Source organism: Aricia agestis, chromosome 19 (genome assembly GCF_905147365.1).
Source record: "Aricia agestis chromosome 19, ilAriAges1.1, whole genome shotgun sequence".
Taxonomy (NCBI): domain Eukaryota; kingdom Metazoa; phylum Arthropoda; class Insecta; order Lepidoptera; family Lycaenidae; genus Aricia; species Aricia agestis.
In genome coordinates, this window is record NC_056424.1 from 12141115 (window position 1) to 12160826 (window position 19712).

Consider the following 19712-nt stretch of genomic DNA (forward strand, 5'->3'; position numbering starts at 1 on the left):
TTTTCAATAAGTCATTTGATTTTATTTACTACTTATATACTTTAAGTGCTTTGAAAGTTGCTATTCTTCTTTAAAAAACGTGAGAAAAGATTATAATCTAATGTTACTTTTTTCCTATGAACTTCACTTTACTTGATAGAACTTATAGTAGAGCAACTAAGAAACTTTGAAAGATTTTAGCATTAACAATTAACATTGTATTCAAGCCACAAGAATATAATATACACCAGTTTGTGCTTAGTATAAAACTATAACCTAAGATTGCTCTATTCTGTACGAAAGAAGACTCTACAAAATGTATACCAAGGATTATCATACTATCTGCTTAGTGTATATAATATAAAGCTGAATATAATAAGATCTTGCAAATATATAAGTTACCATTATGACTGAGAAATAAAAAAAAAATTGTGCATATCACCTCACTCGGAATAAATTTCGTTGATATCATTATTCCAATTTCAAATATCAGAACTCTTCTTCATTTCTAGTTTTTTACTGAGCTAATTATTTAATTAATACTTTTAATTACTTGATTTTGTTACATCACAAAACTGCTACCTTCAGTGGTTAAAATGGAAACTACTTGCATTACACAGCGCGACAAAATTGAATTTCGAGATGTCGCGTTTTTCGGGTGTAAGGACGACGTCCTCTCAATTTAGCCGGGCTGCACCACCTTTACCCCTTTACTGCGCATGACGCTATACATAAGTAGGTGAGGGAAAAAAACACAAATTTATACCGGGTAAATTTTAAACCTATACTTTTTTTTCCTTCCCGCATTTTTATGTCGATCCTTTGTATGTGTGCGTCGTGCCAGTTTTAATTACGTATCGACTTAATTTGCCTCCGAGCTTGGCCGTTTCTGGGCAGCCTGCCGCGATTCTTGCGTCGAGAGGCTGTTTTCATATTAATTTCGCGGTTTTCCCCTCTTTATATTGTTCCGCGTGTGAAGGTTATGTTTGGATGCGGCTCGCGTGCTAGTTTTGGTGGGAAAACATGTGCTTCGTAGTCAAGTGAGCGAAGTCTTTTGGATTTCTTGTGCGGCGAAGTCGAACTCGGAAGGGAAGATGTGACACAGGTGCGATATTTCAAAATTCGAATGTTTATTTTTTTATATTTTTTTTTAACAGCTTAGCGTGATGATGTTTTTGCCACCTGTTGATGATGTTTTGATTTATTCTGGCGTACCACATTATCTATAGCGTTATAAAGTTACGAGGTGTGGAATTTTCTTCGTTTTAATTAGGTAATTGTACACAAATAAGGAAATAATGTGGAATTTTGAGAAATACGTTGCGTTTGTACACGGTATAAGGTGACGTTAATAAGTAATTATCGAGACAGCAAATTATTTCTAATTGGCCAGCATTACTTGATCACACGACACTGTTAACTCTTTTTAACGAGACAAACGCTTGTTATCTTAATCTTGATTGAAACTTCATCTAAAAATTGCTAATTGAAAACTAACCAATTTAAATAGTCTAATCAAACTCTAAAAATATTTAATACTTACATGGATATAAATTCACGTGCATATGTACTACTCGACAGACTTTAATAGGTAGGTATATACCTTGAACATTTGGTAGGTATGATACCTACCAAATGTTCAAGGTTCTGGAATCTGGATTCACGCAATATAAACTAAGTAAACTACATAAATCCATAGAAGACATTGGACATCTTTGCATTCGTTTTCACTTCTTTTACCACTTCTAGTGTGCAAACTGATGTGTTTTAAACCAAATCGTATAATGAAACTAGGTTTTGAAACTGACCGATAGTTACAAAACCTAGGTTCATTTTTATAAACTACAGATGAAGCATGCTATGAAATGTAATATTTCGTTCAAAGTTTCGAACCTTCAGTTCTAGCTTAGACTGAAAATAGTTCCCGCTGAAATAAGAAAGATGGCGTAAGCGGTGGAAACCCAGTTTAAATATATTTTGAAAACAGAACGTTTGTTTTTTTTTTAAATTGATAAATAAAAATCATAGAAGTTTAATAGTGAAGTTAAAAGATAAAAAATAAAAAGCTATAACCCAACTAACTTTAACGAGAAGTCTAAAAATACTGAAAAAGAAAAATATTATCTACACTTAGATAGAAAAACAGGAAAATGTACAATTAAAAAAAATATATTATAAGGTTAGAGCGAGTAAACCTTTAGCTTTGCCTTAGTTGGGTAAAAGCAAGGAAAAGTACAAACTGTGGCTATTATATTACTATTAGAATAGTACACACGTAGTAATTTGATTGATTGATGTTGACTGAATAAGGGCAAAGCTGATGATGATGAAGTTTGATTCAGCATCACGATGACGTGTTCTTATTAGTATAATAGTACAGCCATCGCCAAGCCACAATTTAGGCCTTACTGATAAAATTTTAAGGTTTATATTGGCATATCAGGTATCCGCAACTGTACGACGTGGGAAATATTATTTATAGCTAAAATAATGAGCTGGCAAACTGAGAGATCGTAAACTTGTGTTTTATGGCGTACGCCCTTTGTAAAAATCAGCGTTGCAACAATATGTGCCAATTTTGGAACATTTTTAAAGTAAGTACTTCTTTATGCCATTTGCATTGTACTTGTTGATGTACTTACTGATATAGTATGTCAAACAAAAATATAATTCATACTAATATAATATATCCATATTCATGCGCATGTCTGTCTGCAAAATTTCTTATCACGCTTAGGTTGGGTTACACCAACTTACAATAACTATAACTTTAACAAAATGTCAAATCTGTGGTTAAAGCATAAAGTTGATATACCTAGTGGAATAGAGAAACAAAGGCCTGAGCAAGAGTGATGTCACTATCAGTAACACAGCGTGGTAAAAAGAGACGTGTGATACATGACAGCAGCACTCTTTTTTGACGTCCAGTCGGCACGTGCCGCACGTCGGCAATTTAATCTCATAGAAATCATTTTTATTTTATTTTATTTTTATTTGCACGGAAAACATGCAGTGAAAAACATAAATTAAAATTAAAGATGATTATTTTCTATGCACTATTATCATGTTCAATCATGCTTGTGTAAGTGTATACGTACACATATTTTTCACACAGATGAAAACCAATTTATTTTTTTTATTTTTTATTTTATGAAAAAAGGGGGCAAACGAGCAAACGGGTCACCTGATGGAAAGCAACTTCCGTCGCCCATGGACACTCGCAGCATCAGAAGAGCTGCAGGTGCGTTGCCAGCCTTTTAAGGGGTAATAGGGGAGGGTAGGGAAGGGAATACGGGAGGGTACGGAAGGGAATAGGGGAGGGTACGGAAGGAAGTAGGGGAGGGTAGGGAAAGGAAAAGGGTAGGGGATTGGGCCTCCGGTAAACTCACTCACTCGGCGAAACACAGCGGAAGCGCTGTTTCACGCTGGTTTTCTGTGAGGACGTGGTATTTCTCCGGTCGAGCCGGCCCATTCGTGCCGAAGCATGGCTCTCCCACGTCTAATTTCGGTTTCGTTTGACAGCTCGAGATTGCAGCTCTATTCCGCTAGGTATACTTAATAACTTTAGGGGTCAAAGTCAATAATGGACGCGATATTTGACGATAACCCCGCTCAATTTTGTTCGGTTAAAGTTAAAGTTAAAATCGATATAATGTTCACAGTGTTGTCATAACAAATTATTTTTTCTTGTCAATTTGTATGGATAATTCATTTTTCATAATCTCAACCCCATTAACTTTAGCAACAGACATCTGTCAAATTCTGACATTATAGATAGACATCAGTCATAGTTATGGCTAAAGTTAACTCTAACTATAACCTAAACTTTGACCGTCACTGTAACTATAACAACGTCTGTGGTGCAACCCACCCGACCTGCCGATTTGGATAAAAGGCTTGGAGATACTTTGAGCCCCGTGATAGGCAGGACCATGGTAGGACGTAGGTGGAATTGTGTCCTGAAACACGTACGCTTCCCGTGGCATAGATGGATTTTAACGCATCATCTACACTAGTGTGTAAAAAAGGCTCTCCAATGTTCAACAAATTGGCGATGTTTCATTGAAACAGAATATTTCTACAGTTGTTATGTAGCTGTCTATACTAAAATTTCCCCTTTAAAAGTGACTGATGATCCACTTCAGATGATAAAATATGACCTGACCTGTAAATATTGGTACTTGACCATAACCCGGCCATTATATTGACAGGGGGCGTGCATGTACGTTTCGCAAAAAAAACCTTTATGTTCTCTGCAAGGGTCATACCTCGGAGTAAAAAAAAAGTCTCGACGGGTCTCGGGAGTTGGGTTCAAACTTATTAGAATGTTCTCAATGAAAATTTTGAAGACTTTAATAAAGACCTTTTTTTATGAAATAAGAGGGCAAACGAGCAAACGGGTCACCTGATGGAAAGCAACTTCCGTCGCCCATGGACACTTGTCATGAAGCATCAGAAGAGCTGCAGGTGCGTTGCCGGCCTTTTAAGAGGGAATAGGGTAATAGGGGAGGGTTGGGAAGGAAGGGTAGGGAAGGAAATAGGAAAGGGGAAGGTAAGGGAAAAGGGTAGGGGATCGGGTTTCCGGTAAACTCACTCACTTGGCGAAACGCAGCGCAAGCGCTGTTTCACGCCGGTTTTCTGTGAGCCCGTGGTATTCCTCCGGTCGAGAAGGCCCATTCGTGCCGAAGCATGGCTCTCCCACATCGGACTAGTCTACTAAGTAGGTATCAGCTGTCACAAGTTTTTTGTCCAGGATTGAAATAAGGATAGATTTAAACTCAGGTTATGGCATGATAGATGAATGGATAATTGTCAAAATTGTATTTGTGTCTACAGTAGTTAAGTAAGTACGATTGTTAATTAAATACCTACTAATTGCCAAGCAATCAAGCTTCCACGACGTTTATAGTATTTGATAGACCTGCAGTTACTCAATTTTGATCATCCATTTCCCTGATTGTGGCACAACAACGTCATCAACCAATAAAACAAATAAACCTGGCCGCATCTCGGACCATAGATGAAAAAATATAATGATACCGCGATTCGTTCCGCCCGCGCCAGGCTTCCGTTCGAATTTTGAATTTAGAACTTTTTTCTTTTTTTATTGTAAAGTTTTTTATGGTAATGATTCTCTTTTTTCGGCCTTAAGTTATTGTTTTCGGAACTTGTGATGCCTAATGATGATTGTTCGGCGTAACACGGTGGCTATAATGGATATTTGCGGATTTTTTGTCGATCGCCTAATCAAATTTTGATAAAAATTATTTTTCGCAGTATTCCGTTAGCAAATTGGATTATCCTGATGGAGGCTGTATTTCCTTTTAATTATGTAACGGTGATGTGAATCAGTAAATAAATGTACGCGGTGTTCCTCGTTTGTTAAAGGGCTTATTATGCTTGTATCGCCGAATTCAAGCCTTACTTTTCACCGCAATTTTGCTTAAATAGACATGTGAATTGTTGTTGCGTTCATCCATCCATTTTTGACATTTTAAGTATCATCACTTACCGCGTGGAAACCTTACATTTTTCCGCAAAAATAACTATATTATGTCCTTTCCAGGGACTCATAGCAGATAATATAGCAAATTCCATAAAACCGGTTCATTGGTTTGGGTATGAAGAGGTAACAGACTTTCTCATTTATAATATTAGTATGGGTGGCATGCCAAGGCAAGATCTTTACTATTCTTTATACAAACCATAATATTAAATCTATCCGTTTACCGATGATGATCGCTGTAACCAGTGCTGTTTGATTGCTGCAACTAGCCACTGTCTGATTGCTGTACCATCCGCCTTGCGGTCGTGTCCCAATGCGGCAAAAAACTGATTGCCTCCGATCACTTGATCACTGTTTATTCAGAGTTTGTGTTGAATGAAACTAATATAAAAACTTCCTGGTTAGTCTTGCGTACTGGGATTCGTAAACTTTTTTGGTGGCGGGAGGGACATTTTTGACGAACCCCTCAAAAAAATGTTTTGTCTTTGAATTGTCCCCATCACTGAAATACATCGAGATAGAACAGCTAAGCGGGTGGAGTACGCGTGTTTCAATCTTGCTCTGTCGTGCAAGATTCGTTGAACGTTCATTCAGTTAGCGCGCAGATCTTGACTTGATTACACCGGAGTGGTTGAGCAAAACTTGTAAGTTACATGTTTTAACTAAAAGCAAAGCAAAAATTGACACGAGCGATTCCTTAGCAACGCGCGCATCGCCGTTCTATATTGATTTATTTCTGTGGTCCCCATGCTGGTGTCTATAACATTTCGAAAACCAATGTATGTATCGCTCGCGAACCCTTACAGGGCTTTTGCCGAGCCCCAGGGCTATGCGGAACACACTCGAGGTGCTATGGTGGGTACTTGTTGACTGCGATCACCTTTTATCATCGTTAAATATCTCTGAGTGGGGCAGTTACTCCTTCCCGCGCTCAATTCTACTTTATGTCTACTGTTTTAACAAAATCGGTGCAGCACTTTCAGATTACATTTATCAACAAACAAACAACGACATACAAAGATAGATCAGATCAATATAATACCTTTCATACATAGATATGAGAATTTTCTATTCCATAAAGAAGTTCGCTAATGCATTATCCCAAACTATAAGTTATAGCTAGAGAGATAGGGTAAGGTCCGCAAAATAACGACGGTTTTATTCGATAACCTATATTGCTTATACAGGGTGTAACAAAACTAAGTGATACTTTAGGGTGTGTATGTGTTCCTGGTAGGGATTTCACTGGGAAAGTAGTAGCACTGAAAGACTACATTTTTTTTTCACTTTTGTATGTGCAAGCGCCCGAGCGTCACAACATTTCCCATACAAAAGTGAATAAAAATTTGGTCTATCAGCGCTGCTACCTTCACAATAAACTCTCTACGAGGAATACGTACACACCTTAAAGTATTATCACTTAGTTTTGTTACACCTTCTATTTTAATGATCGATATTGAATTTTCCAATTTATCTATCAGGAACCGTACACTTTTTCAAGATCAAATCTATCATAATATGGTCTTTCCCGGCCCTCAAAATACCTTCGTAGTAACGTTCAGTTCTTAAGCTTGAGGGGTTAACAAACAAAAAGATAGAGACACTTTTGCATTTTTTATTACAAATGAAAATGTTAATACCTATTTTCTTTGACCTAATTACTAAATAAATATATAACCTAATCTATCTATACATATTATTATTATAAAACAAAGTCGCTTTTTTCCCTCATGCCCCTTTGTTCCCTTTAAAATCTTTAAAACTACGCAACGGATTTTGATAATTCTTTCAGGGTTAGATAACCCAATTATCGAAGAAGACTATAGGCTATATTTTATCACGCTAAGACTAATAGGAGCGAAGAAATAGAGGAAAATGTAGAAAAAACGGGGAAAATTATTTGAAAGGGCTAACTTGAACGCGCTAATCTCAGGAACTACTGGTCCGATTTGAAAAATTATTTCAGTGTTATATAACCCATTTATTGAGGAAGGATTTAGGCTATATTTTATCACGCTAAGACTAATGGGAGAATGTGGAAAAAACGGGGAAAATTATTTGAAAGGGCTTATCTCGCGAACTACTGGAGCAATTTTTATGTTATTTGGCACAGATAAGAAGTAGACCACGTGAAGGATCATAGGCTATAATCGATTTTAATCATTCTTTTCAGTGGCTATATATTTTATACCCGTGCGACGCCGGGGCGGGTCGCTAGTTACTAGATAAACTTACTTAAAAAGCTCTGATTTCTGGAACATCGTATTGTTAATAATTATTATAATATTGTGATGTAATTCATAACTTATTAGCTGAGTCATATATATAAGACCTTTAAGTTCTTAAACCACATAATATACTTATTTTGTATCTCAATACAATGTTTTGCTCATACTTACATTTTTAATGTGAACAAAAAATATACTATCCCAGTAACACACGTTTATGAGTTTTGTGAAATATTTTCCGCCGTTCGAGATCCACAGAAATAAATTCATAGAATATTTTATGCATTTTCTGACCGTACTTTTCACAATTGCGCTTTCGGCGAAGAAAAATGGTTATTCTAATAAATTTCAAAACCTACATTTTAAAACTATATTTCGTAAAATGCGGTTGACATTTTTTATAACAATCGTAGTTGTAAGTGATTTTATGGGAAATATATATCATATAATATGATATACTTATAATATAACCCTACTAAAATGAATAAGTTATCTACAGAAATCGTTGTTGTGAAGAGATTAAAATTTAAGTACGTCTTATTTTTAAGGGGTGTTGTGATTCCTTGGCAAAAAAAGTTAAACTCTGGTCTAAATCATATTATGATCCTAAAAATTATGTGGTTTTCAATAGAATTAATTATAAGTAGGTACACTTGCTAGCCTAAAAATAGCGGAAAATTAAAAAAAAAACCTTTTGTCCCAAATTTTATGGCAGCAAGTGTATTCTTGTCTGCACGTAAGAAGGACGTAAGTGCGATATGAGCTGCACATATAAGTGCAGTATGCATGTGGGGGTGTACATAGATGTATGGAAATATGGAATAGACACCGAAATGTGCTTTTATATTGTGAGAAATTACCAACATAATATGTGACTCTAGATAGTAGTTATCTTAGCATTGATCGCTGGTAGAGTTGCGGTAGGTTCTATCGTAGCCTCAACTCTGCCTTAAGCAGGGAGTGGAGCACCATGGGGTTTTAGTGGGTAGTCCCTACTGGGGAGTCCTACTTACCTCCCTCAATCTGCCGGGGATGCGTAAAGCATTTCTCCACGTAAAAAAGAGGTGTGCATTGATGGTTCAGTACTCCCAAATTAATAATGCGCATGCAAATCTTCGCTAATTGTCGCAATCACAAAAACACCCGAATCTATGAAACGTAAGAGCCTTAAACAACGCATTTGCATTTTGCACCTTGCTCAAAGAAAATAGAAGTACAGTTCGTTTAAAAGCATTTGTATGAAGAAGCCAATAAAACACATTACACACCCATTATACAAAGTCTTCTTTTTCAAACGTTCTACGTTAGGTAATACGTTCTATTAAGCTTTACAATAAGGGTTTTTAAGTTCATAACATATTATGACAGGGCAATTATTGAGACGAAAGACTTTAAGACTACATAGCTCCAACTGGTGCCAGGTAACTGGTGGTGGGATGTAGGAAAGTTTTGGAAAATTCTCATTGACAGTTTTGAAAACACTAGCCCACCAGGCGGATCTTAGTGTGAGTTGGATCTGCTTCTAGCGGAAAATTTTACACGTATGCATCATCATAATATTTTATGAACAAACGAGATTTTGCCCGCGGCTTCGCTCGCGTTATAAAGGATTATTATATACAAACTTTCATCCCCTATTTTAACCCCTTGGAGTTGGAATTTATCACAATCCTTTCTTAGCGGATGCCTCCGTCATAACATCTACCTGCATGCCAAATTTCAGCCCGATCCGTCCAGTGGTTTGGGCAGTGCGTTGATAGATCACTATGTCAATCAGTTAGTCAGTAACCTTTGAGTTTTATATATAGAATGGGATTCCCTTTTCAATCTTATAACATGAAGAAAGGCTCTTACTATTTCTACCCAACGCACTGAAAACCATCTCCAATAGACGCGTAACTCTTATACCTCATCAGGTTCAAGAAAAGTCGTTAAAAATGTTGCGTATTTTTCGTCCAGCCTATTTAGTCTCTTCCAGTGTGAGGTTGTCCGTGTCAATACTTCATACGAAGGTGCACACATACCTCCCGCTCTACGAATACCATATTCCGAAAACTGTAGAGTAGATGTACTATTTTTTTAATTTAGTTTTATTATAATATATTGTAATAAAATAGTTTTTATACTCTGGATTTTTTCGGATAAAAGGTAAAATTTTAACGCTTTATTTACTAAGCTTTCTACATAAAAAATAAGAGTTCAAATGAACTAACTTATATAATTTTATACACTATACAAATCTAATATATAGCAGATTCTACTTACTACGTGTGTACATTTTTGTCTTACTCTCTATAGGACTGAACTGCTACAGACAATATAATACGATTTTCTAAGCTTCCATGTTGAAACTACATCCAGACAAGATACAGTTATAGAGACACAAATCTTTAAGATCTAGGGCAGAATCGGCGAACCAATGGCACCACTGGTCTAGGGTAATATTTCTGACTAGTCTAGTAAGAAAATATTATTATTTTATAGGGTTCACCACAGAGAGCCGGTGCTATGATTTCAGTCAACCTATATTCTGCAATACAAGTTTCAATTAAAAGAAAACCTATTTAGTTCTTTCTCAAAAAAATAAAAATTAAGTAACCGCTCCACGGTCTTCCTGCGATCAGGCACACAAGCGCGGCGCACACACCTGTACTTTCGTCTTGAGAATAATATATTTTTGTTGCCTTTATATATTTTTTATATTTTCCCTATGTATATGTATAGCTTTTTTTTCGCTTTCTTCAGCTCTTTTGAAGCAAGCTATTTCATGTATGCTCCATGTTTTGATGTATAATAAATTTTCAAATTGAATTGGTGTTTTCATATTTTGAAATAAATGAATAGAAGCTACCGGGTTCATGTTTTTAGAATTCAGTTTTCAAGTCATTGGGACAAGGTTTTTTGTTAAGTATTATTTTAATAATGAAAGAAATAAAAACATTTTAATTAAATTTTTTGAAAAATTTTCATTTTAGCTTTTCTTAGCTGCTTATATATTATGTAAAGCAATTTTATAGAATAAAAACTTACTTTTTTCTTACCATTGAAAATAAAAATTACTTAAGTCAGTTCTTGGATAAAAATTACATTATAATATTATGACATCTAATAATTATGGAAAATACATTAAATATTTTAAAGGTCAGGTTTAAATATTTCATTATAATATATACAAATATACACCATCAGATAAATTAAAAGGCAGATGTTGGACCTACGTGATTAGGTCGGGTTATATTAAGCTCATTTATAACTATATTGAATTGACATAACCTGACCAAATAAAGTCGGCCATCTACCTATGAATCAATTACTTTGATTTTATTTATTATGTTCCTATATACACGGTACTAGAAAGACATAAAAATCTCAGTTATTCGATTACCCAGTTACAGAATATTGAACTGTAATGCTTTAAGATACAATTCTATTTCGTTCGAAATGCAACATTGTACAGGATATATTCACATCTTTATATTATGACTGTGCCATAATAAATAGTGTTTTAAATCGGAATAAACCTATTGATTGCGAGTGGTTTGCAGTGAGTTATTATGCCAAATGGCAGGACACGTTTAATTTATTATTATTAAGCAGGATTTTTTTTTGTTATTTGTTTGGGTAAACACCTCATCGCGTCGTCATGAATTTTCCCATACAAAAGTTTAAAAAATCACTCTTTCAGCGCTGCTACTTTCACAGTGAACTCTACAGGGGACTCAACAGACCCTAAAGTATTTTTACTTTCAACTTTGTTTTGTTACACCCTGTTTAAGAGAAACATACACATCCTTATTTATTATCAATTAGTTTTGTAAAAATCTGTATATTTTTATATTATTTTCTGACTCACTTCATGGTTCCGACTACTTCTGACCATAACAAGTTAAAAACAAACAAAGATCAAAGTTAGAAAGCGATTGAAAACCAACTTAACCTTAAGTTTTTTTCGTATTATTATACTATAGATCAAGCACAATGGTTTCTCAATCCATACTAATATTATAAAATATGCGAAAGTTTGTCTGTCTATCTGTTACCTCTTCACGCTTTAACCACTTGTGATTTTTGTGAAATTTGGTACAGAGACACTTTGAGTCCTGGAAAGGGACATAGTATACACTTGTTCCCACGTCAATTTCTGGGCAAAGTTGCGGACATCATGGGGGGGCAAAGTTGCGGACATCATGGGGGGGGCAAAGTTGCAGACATCATGGGGGGGGGGGCAAAGTTGCGGACATCATGGGGGGGCAAAGTTGCAGACATCATGGGGGGGGGCAAAGTTGCGGACATCATGGGGGGGCAAAGTTGCGGACATCATGGGGTAAGCAGAAATATTGGACAACTGCGTCATTGTAACATAACCGAATACAAAACATAATCATTTTGAATTTTGATACAATTTTTATGAAATTTTGCATAGACATAGAGCCTCCGCCCCCGTGGTCCGGTGTTTAGAGCGTGCTGCGTGGCTCTTGACTCGGAAGTCATGGGTTCGATTCCCGCGTTGGAAACATGTTATTTCCAAGTTTGGTTAGGACAATGCAGGCTGATCACCTGATTCTCTGACAAGTAAGATGATCCATGCGTCGGATGGGCATGTAAAAAGTCGGTCCTGCGCCTGATCTCTCGCCAGTCGTGTCGGTCTTACGTCCCACTGGGTTATGAGAGTAGAAGGAATAGAGAGAGCTCTTTAGTACTGCGCACACACTTGGGCACCATACAATTACTCCTACGTAAATGGCCTAGTTTCAATGAAACCGGGCACTGTCACCGAAACCGGTGTGGGAGTTATTATTATTAGACATAGAGACACATATTAATCTCTATGTCTATGCTAAAAGGACATCTAAGGATACTTTTATCGTGGTATGTATTTTTTTATCGTAGTAACATTCGATTACCCCAAGACACTGTATTTACAAAGTTTATATTGTGCGAAAGCCGGAGCAGAGGGCGCTACTAGCATATACAGTAAATGATGTAGTTAATGATCAGTAAATATTGACACAAACGTTGTCAAATATCGAACAAAACTTTTCTTTACTGTATGTGCTGGTGGTGCTCTAACGTGAAATCGTTGTTTATTTTTTTTTATGAAATATGGGGGCAAACGAGCAAACGAGTCACCTGATGGAAAGCAACTTCCGCCGCCCATGGATATTCGCAGCATCAGAAGAGCTGCAGACCGTGCGTTGCCGGCCTTTTAAAAGGGAATAGGGTAATAGGGGAGGGTAGGGATGGGAAGGGAAGGGAATACGGGAGGGTAGGGTAGGGAATAGGGTTGGGGATTGGGCCTCCGGTAAACTCACTCACTCGGCGAAACGTTTTCTGTGAGAAAGTGGTATTTCTCCTGTCGAGCCGGCCCATTCGTGCCGAAGCATGGCTCTCCCACGTATGAGATAATATAGATAAATGTAGATTAGAGTAGCAGCTACCTTAAAAATATCTTATTTTGGTTAAAACTTATATAATTTTAGATTTACAACTTACTTAAATATAGTTCTAATCAGGCATTTTCTTATAAGATATTAAGATAAATCTTCTGTTTGGTTCGATTATTACCAAACCCCTAGCATTGAGATACTTGGCGTCAACATATCGAGCGAAGTCCAGTTCCGATATCATCTTGAGGGTAAGGCCAAATTAGCCTCGAAGAAGCTTGGTGTTCTTAACAGAGCGAGACAGTACTTCAGTCCGGACCAACGCCTACAACTCTACAAGGCGCAGGTTCGGCCTCATATGGAATATTGTTCTCATCTCTGGGCAGGGGCGCCAAAATACCAACTGCTCCCTCTGGATCGTATCCAACGAAGGGCTGCTCGAATTGTTGACTGCCATAGTGTTTCAAACAGCTTGGACCCCCTGGAATTACGCCGAGATGTTGCTTCACTCTGCATCCTCTATCGGTTGTATCACGGGGAGTGCTCTGAGGAATTGTTCGGAATCATACCACCTGCAACTTTTCGCTATCGTCCCACGCGAAAAACATACCATCCTCATCACCTTGATGAGTGGCAGTCTTCCACAGTGCGTTTTTCGCGTAACTTTCTGCCGCGCACTGTAAAACTCTGGAATGAACTGTCACCAGCAGTATTTCCGGACCGATACGACCTGCAAACCTTCAAGAAAAGAGCGTATTAAAAAAAAAGTCTGCATCAAGCGCAGTCACGAATGTGCCGCGTCTTGTCTTACCTAAATAAATTGAAAATGACATCGTGCGTGTATCTAAATAAAATTTACCATACAGTAAATTTTATTTAGATACACGCACGATGTAAATTTTACATACAGTAAAATTTACCAATTATGACTCGAAAGTAAACAAAACACATGGAATCTCTTACCACATGTCTTGATTGCAATAAATACCTCGATTATTTACATTTTCAATTATTTTTTCGAACAATCTGGAAAAAATCAAATTTCCGTCATAGCTCAGGCGAAGAAAGAGACAGCGATACGATTCGACGTTTAAAAATAGAACTGTCTCTTTTACGAAAATTGTTTTTCGTATCTTTTGTTTCACTCATCTGTCAAATTTGTCAATGTCTGCAATTTTGAATTTGAAAATTGTTCGGAAGAGATTTAAGCCGGAAAATAGTATGGACGTAACATATCTACTTAAGTACAATATCATTGACTGCATTAAATCATTTTAAGTACCTGCGACAATTTTTTTTCTTTTTGTTTATTTTTTTACCCATGAGCTTTATTGTCCCCTTTCTCATATTTTAAATGTAAGTATATTTTTTGCCTTTTATTCTCTGTTTTTGCTATCATCTGTTGTAATGTGGTGTAATGTGTATGTGCTTTTTGAATAAATGTCTATTATTATTATTATTATTATTTACAAAAATGTATGCACTCTATAACTCTACTAAAAAAAAATTCATTTACTACATGACCCGGTGAACTTAGCATCACATTCCCACTAATAAACCTTCCCTAGACTATGAATATTTCAAGAAGTAAATTGGTCAAATCGGTTCAGCGGTTTTTGAGTTTTAGTGAGACTAACAAAATTGAAAATTCATTTTTATAATGATCAAATTGCCTATTTAAATGTAAGTATTATTTCCAATAAGTTTACTCTTATTAGCTTAACTGCCAGCAGACTAACGTAGTTTGTCCAGTAAAATGTAGACCTTATTGTGAGGAGGTAGGCTCCTAATTCGTTTGACCTTTCTTGCTGTTACCTCAGTTTATCCTGGAGGCCTAGCATCGACTGCAACGTATTCGTAACTTTTTTGTGAAGCTCCTTGTTTTGAAAGAAGTTGTTATTACGATGTCTGAAATGATAATTCCTGGTCGAATCTGATAACTGATAATCTTCCTTTAATGCTCTCAAGCTCTCCCACAACTGTCAAAAAAACGTTTGCCGGATCAACTATGGTACACAGATAATCCGGAAAACGTTATTTTTACACAGATGGAGTCACAATAGATCCATAAGGGTCGCAGTGACGTCAGGGATACAGCGACCTGCCTTCTTTAACAAAAATAAGGTACACAGTTGTTCATCAACATTCAACTATTTGCAGTTTTCCTCAGACAATTTCCTTTTTAATACAAAGAAAGTTCTCGCTTCTGTACATGATATATCCTCCAATATATTTCAAACTTACATATTTTAATGCCTCATACGTCGTCTCCCAGACGCTTTACGGCGTACTTCCTCTCCACTTTAATAAAAAACCTTTAAAAAATAAAGAAAAACCATAAAAGCAGCCCGTCTTGCGATGCGTTATCATTTTTATATGTTCCCCCCCTCAACCCTTCCGAGAAGCCCACCCCACCCCGCTGCACACACACCCATAAATGGGTTAAAGAAAATGTGTCTACCTGAAAACGTACGATGCATTTTTTTATTCTCCTCACATTTTCCGTCCGCGATCCTCATATCGACGATATAAAACTGAAAAATATATTCTCCCCCCACTCCAAAATGAACCATATCTCATCCTATTACAGTTAAAAATGCATCGCGCTCGCCCAAAAAAACAGAACACCCGTACACGAATTTCCCCGAACACACGGAACCGCGCCGTTTAGAAAAAAATAAAGCACACACATATAAATTGCATGCAGTTCGAAAGGGATGCACTCAGAGTCATAAAACACACATGCACGCCGCGTCTAGACACAGACGCACCCACACATGCGCGCCCAAGAAAGCCGTGCATGTGTTGGGAATGCTTTTCCTTGCAACCTCTCGGGAAGAGTTTCATAGCGAATACCTCGCGGTAAAGACATCTAGACGCTCTCCTCGATTCGTTTGAAAAAAACTTGAAATTAAAAATACCGCTTAATCTGAATCGATCGGTTCCGCCGTTCGAATTTCAAAAACATTCTTCACCCGTTTCGCGCTCGAGATTTGAAGTTTTTTTTTTTTAATGGAAATAATTTGTGGCCAGTGACAACGCTCGTGATGACCGTGAACGAAAATTAGTAATTGAAAGTTGTTCGCCACGTGCGCGGTGTATGTGTGCGTTAATGAGTGTGGCGGTGTGCGCGTGTGTACACTGAAAGGCTTTCTAATAAATGAGCTCATTTTTCTAATAAATGAGCAAATTTTATATTCTAAAATCGCTTTTTCACCTGAAACAGCATACTTTCTATGCCAATACAATGTTAAATTAACTTTATTGTTTGTTAATTTGCTTGGCAGCATCTGCTATTCACCAAACTTTTATCTATTTAGATGTGTATGTGAACTATGAAAGTGTAACTTGTTCTATCATTATTATTAGTAATGATGAAAGCTCCCTTTGCGATTTCAGATTCAAAATCACATTTTGTTGCCAAATAACTTTTTAGTTTTTACTTAAAATCACTTTGCAGCTTTGGTTTAGATATAGATTAATACATATATTCTTACATAACTATATATATAAAGATACTTAATAGCATTGCTCTGAACAAAAGAAAAAATCTCAATGTCCTCTACAATTATTTTAGTAAGTTATTTTTCATTTAAACAATCTTATACTTAATCAGACTATTATGTCTCATTAGATTTTCCGATTTGTCTTATTAGATAAGTGTCTAAAAATAAGCTTATCTTCTTTTATCTTAATGTATTGATTTCGCAGGTATTGCATTTCTTGCAATAAAAGAAGCCATTGTCCATCTATGTAGTTTACTTTATTGTGTAAATTTCATCAATATAGATCTAGTATGTTAATCGACGAAATTCCTGTTTATAATCCAATTGATGCCTAGTACAAGTTATTGGCAATAAAATCCCTCGGGAACCGCGCATTTTGTTGGGGCCATACATCGCCTCAGGAGTCAGGACTAAAATTACCCAAACAAAATTTCATGAAAATCGGTTCATTGCTTAATCGTAATTCGTGAGGTGCTGCGGAACAATGACAAATTTTCGTATTTACAAAATGGTGTTATGATTTTAGGTTTCACTTAAATCTTATTGGAATCTAATGGAAAGGGACCCTCTTAGCAGAACAGGGTATTGCTAAGTTTTTGAGTTTTTGACTCTGGTTTATCTACTCGTATTCAGTAACGCTTTTGATTAGCTAACGTTATTACCCAATGTACTATCAGAGAAGTATATTCCTAGGGAGATATACAAGGTGTAACAAAAATAAGTGATAATACTTTAGGGTGTGTACGTGTTCCTTGTAGAGAGTTCACTGTGAAAGTAGCAGCGCTGAAAGACCAAAAAATTTTTTCACTTTTGTATGGGGAACTCGTGTCGCGCTGCTACTTTCACAGTGAACTCTCTACAAGGAATACGTACACACCCTAAAGTATTATCACTTATTTTTGTTACACCCTGTATACGTATTTTAGTCGCGTTACGTGAAACCCAGCCGACAGATCACTATTAACATTGAATTGACATGATCCGACCAAGTGACGTTGGTCTGTCAACTGCCTAGTAATCAATTTCCTCGATGGTACAACGCTGTCGAAAAGATAAACTGATGTCAAAAATTACAGATAGCAAACAGTACTGATATAAGAGCTTCTTAGTATAATATGCAACCAAGCGCCAACATAATATTGTCCGTGCCAATACAAGCTAAAATGACTACAAAAATATTATGAATTCGAATGTTTCTTGTCTGTCTGTCGATACGTCTCTTCATGCTTATAAATAGCTTATTTACTCAATAACCTTGTTAGAAATAGCAAAAAAACTAAATATCTAAACGAACGTATAACCTCCTCCTTTTTGGAAGCCGTTTGATAAAAATGAATGTTAGATTATGTTAGTCTCACTAAAACTCGAGAATGGCTAAACCAATTTGCCTGATTTTAGTTTTAAAATATTTGTGGAAGTCCAAGGAAGGTTATATTAACAAGGAATTGAAACAACGGGTTAACTAATTAAATAAAAATCGTGAAATAGGTCATTTTGATGCGGAGGCGCAGAATATACAGGCTGTAACAAAAATAAGTGATAATACTTTAGGGTGTGTACGTGTTCCTTGTAGAAAGTTCCTGAAAGACGATTTTTTTTTTCACTTTTGTATGGGCAAGGGCCCGAGCGTCACGAGTTTCTCCATACAAAAGTGAAAAAAATTTTTGGTCTTTCAGCACTGCTACTTTCACAGTGAACTCTCTTCAAGGAACACGTACACACCCTAAAGTATTATCACTTATTTTTGTTACACCCTGTATATAAGTAGTACCAAGCGGAGGTACTATTTTGATTTCTACTGTTTGGGAAAATAACATTTCATTTCAATTCGATTTGAAAGATGAAGATCACAGAAAACTTAAAAATAAATAATCAAATAATATGGTGTTTGGAAGTAATAACGCGATTTAGGTCCTTTTACAAGTTATTTATCTTTTATCTTTCCAATCTTTTGAAATCCACAACAAAACAGAATAGTTCGCAAGTTTCCACATTCACAAATACCGAAGTTTGTGCAGTTATTAAGAGATATGTTATTTTCTATGTCTTTAAACTTCAACTTTTCACATTCGAGACGGTTCGCCCGCTGAAGAAATATCGTCCAAAATATTTTTACTATGACCTAGTTCGGTCAATCGATGCACTTTTATTTTAAGACTTTTGTGAGACAAGATATTTCTTTTAGGAGGAAGTTTCACGTACATTTTGCTATAATGTAGCCCATGTGTCCCAGTCATAGTCTACTTTTAAGGGTGGGTTGCACCAGAGGCGTAGTTATAGGTAAGGTTAAGGTTATCGTCAAATATGGCGTCCATTATGGACTTTTACAAGGAATTTTACAGTTCATTTGACATTTCGTTATGTTTAAAGTTAAACTTATAGTTAAAGTAAGTTGGTGCAAATCTTAGTCTTAAATATCTTATATAATATAACTATGAATAAATTTTATAAAAATCATCTCTAACTTTCAGATAAAGTTTAATGCGAATGAATAATCAAATCAAATGTAGCTTTTTTAGCTTCATAATTTATTTATTCCGAGTAACCCAATTGTTTCCCAAGTCCTAAAGTTGCTCGGTTTATCGGTCAGCGTTTTAAGCGTGAACAGGTAACAGACAGACAGGAATGCAAACAGACATTTAGACAGTCAGACAAGTAGACAACACAGACACACTAACGTTTTTATAAATTACTAGATGAATCCCGCAATTCCGTTGCGCCAAAATTCGTTTATCGCGTGGAAACCGCACGTTTTTTTCGGGACATACGGACAGACAGATGGACACACTTTCATGATTTTAATATTAGTATGGACTAGATGACGCCCGCGACTGCGTTGCGCCAAAACGCTTTTCGTTCGTTTATGGCGTAAGAACCATATTTTTTTCCGGGATAAAAAGAATCCTATGTCCTTTCCCGGGAATCAAAGTATCTCCATACCAAATGTCAGCAAAATCGCTTCAGCGGTTTGGACGTGAAGAGGTAACAGACAGACAAACAACTACCGTGTTTATAAAGTACTATGTAGATGATGTCTGCAACTCCGTTGCGCCAAAACTTGTTTATCGCGCGGAAATTGCACATTTTTCCGGGATAAAAATAATCCTAT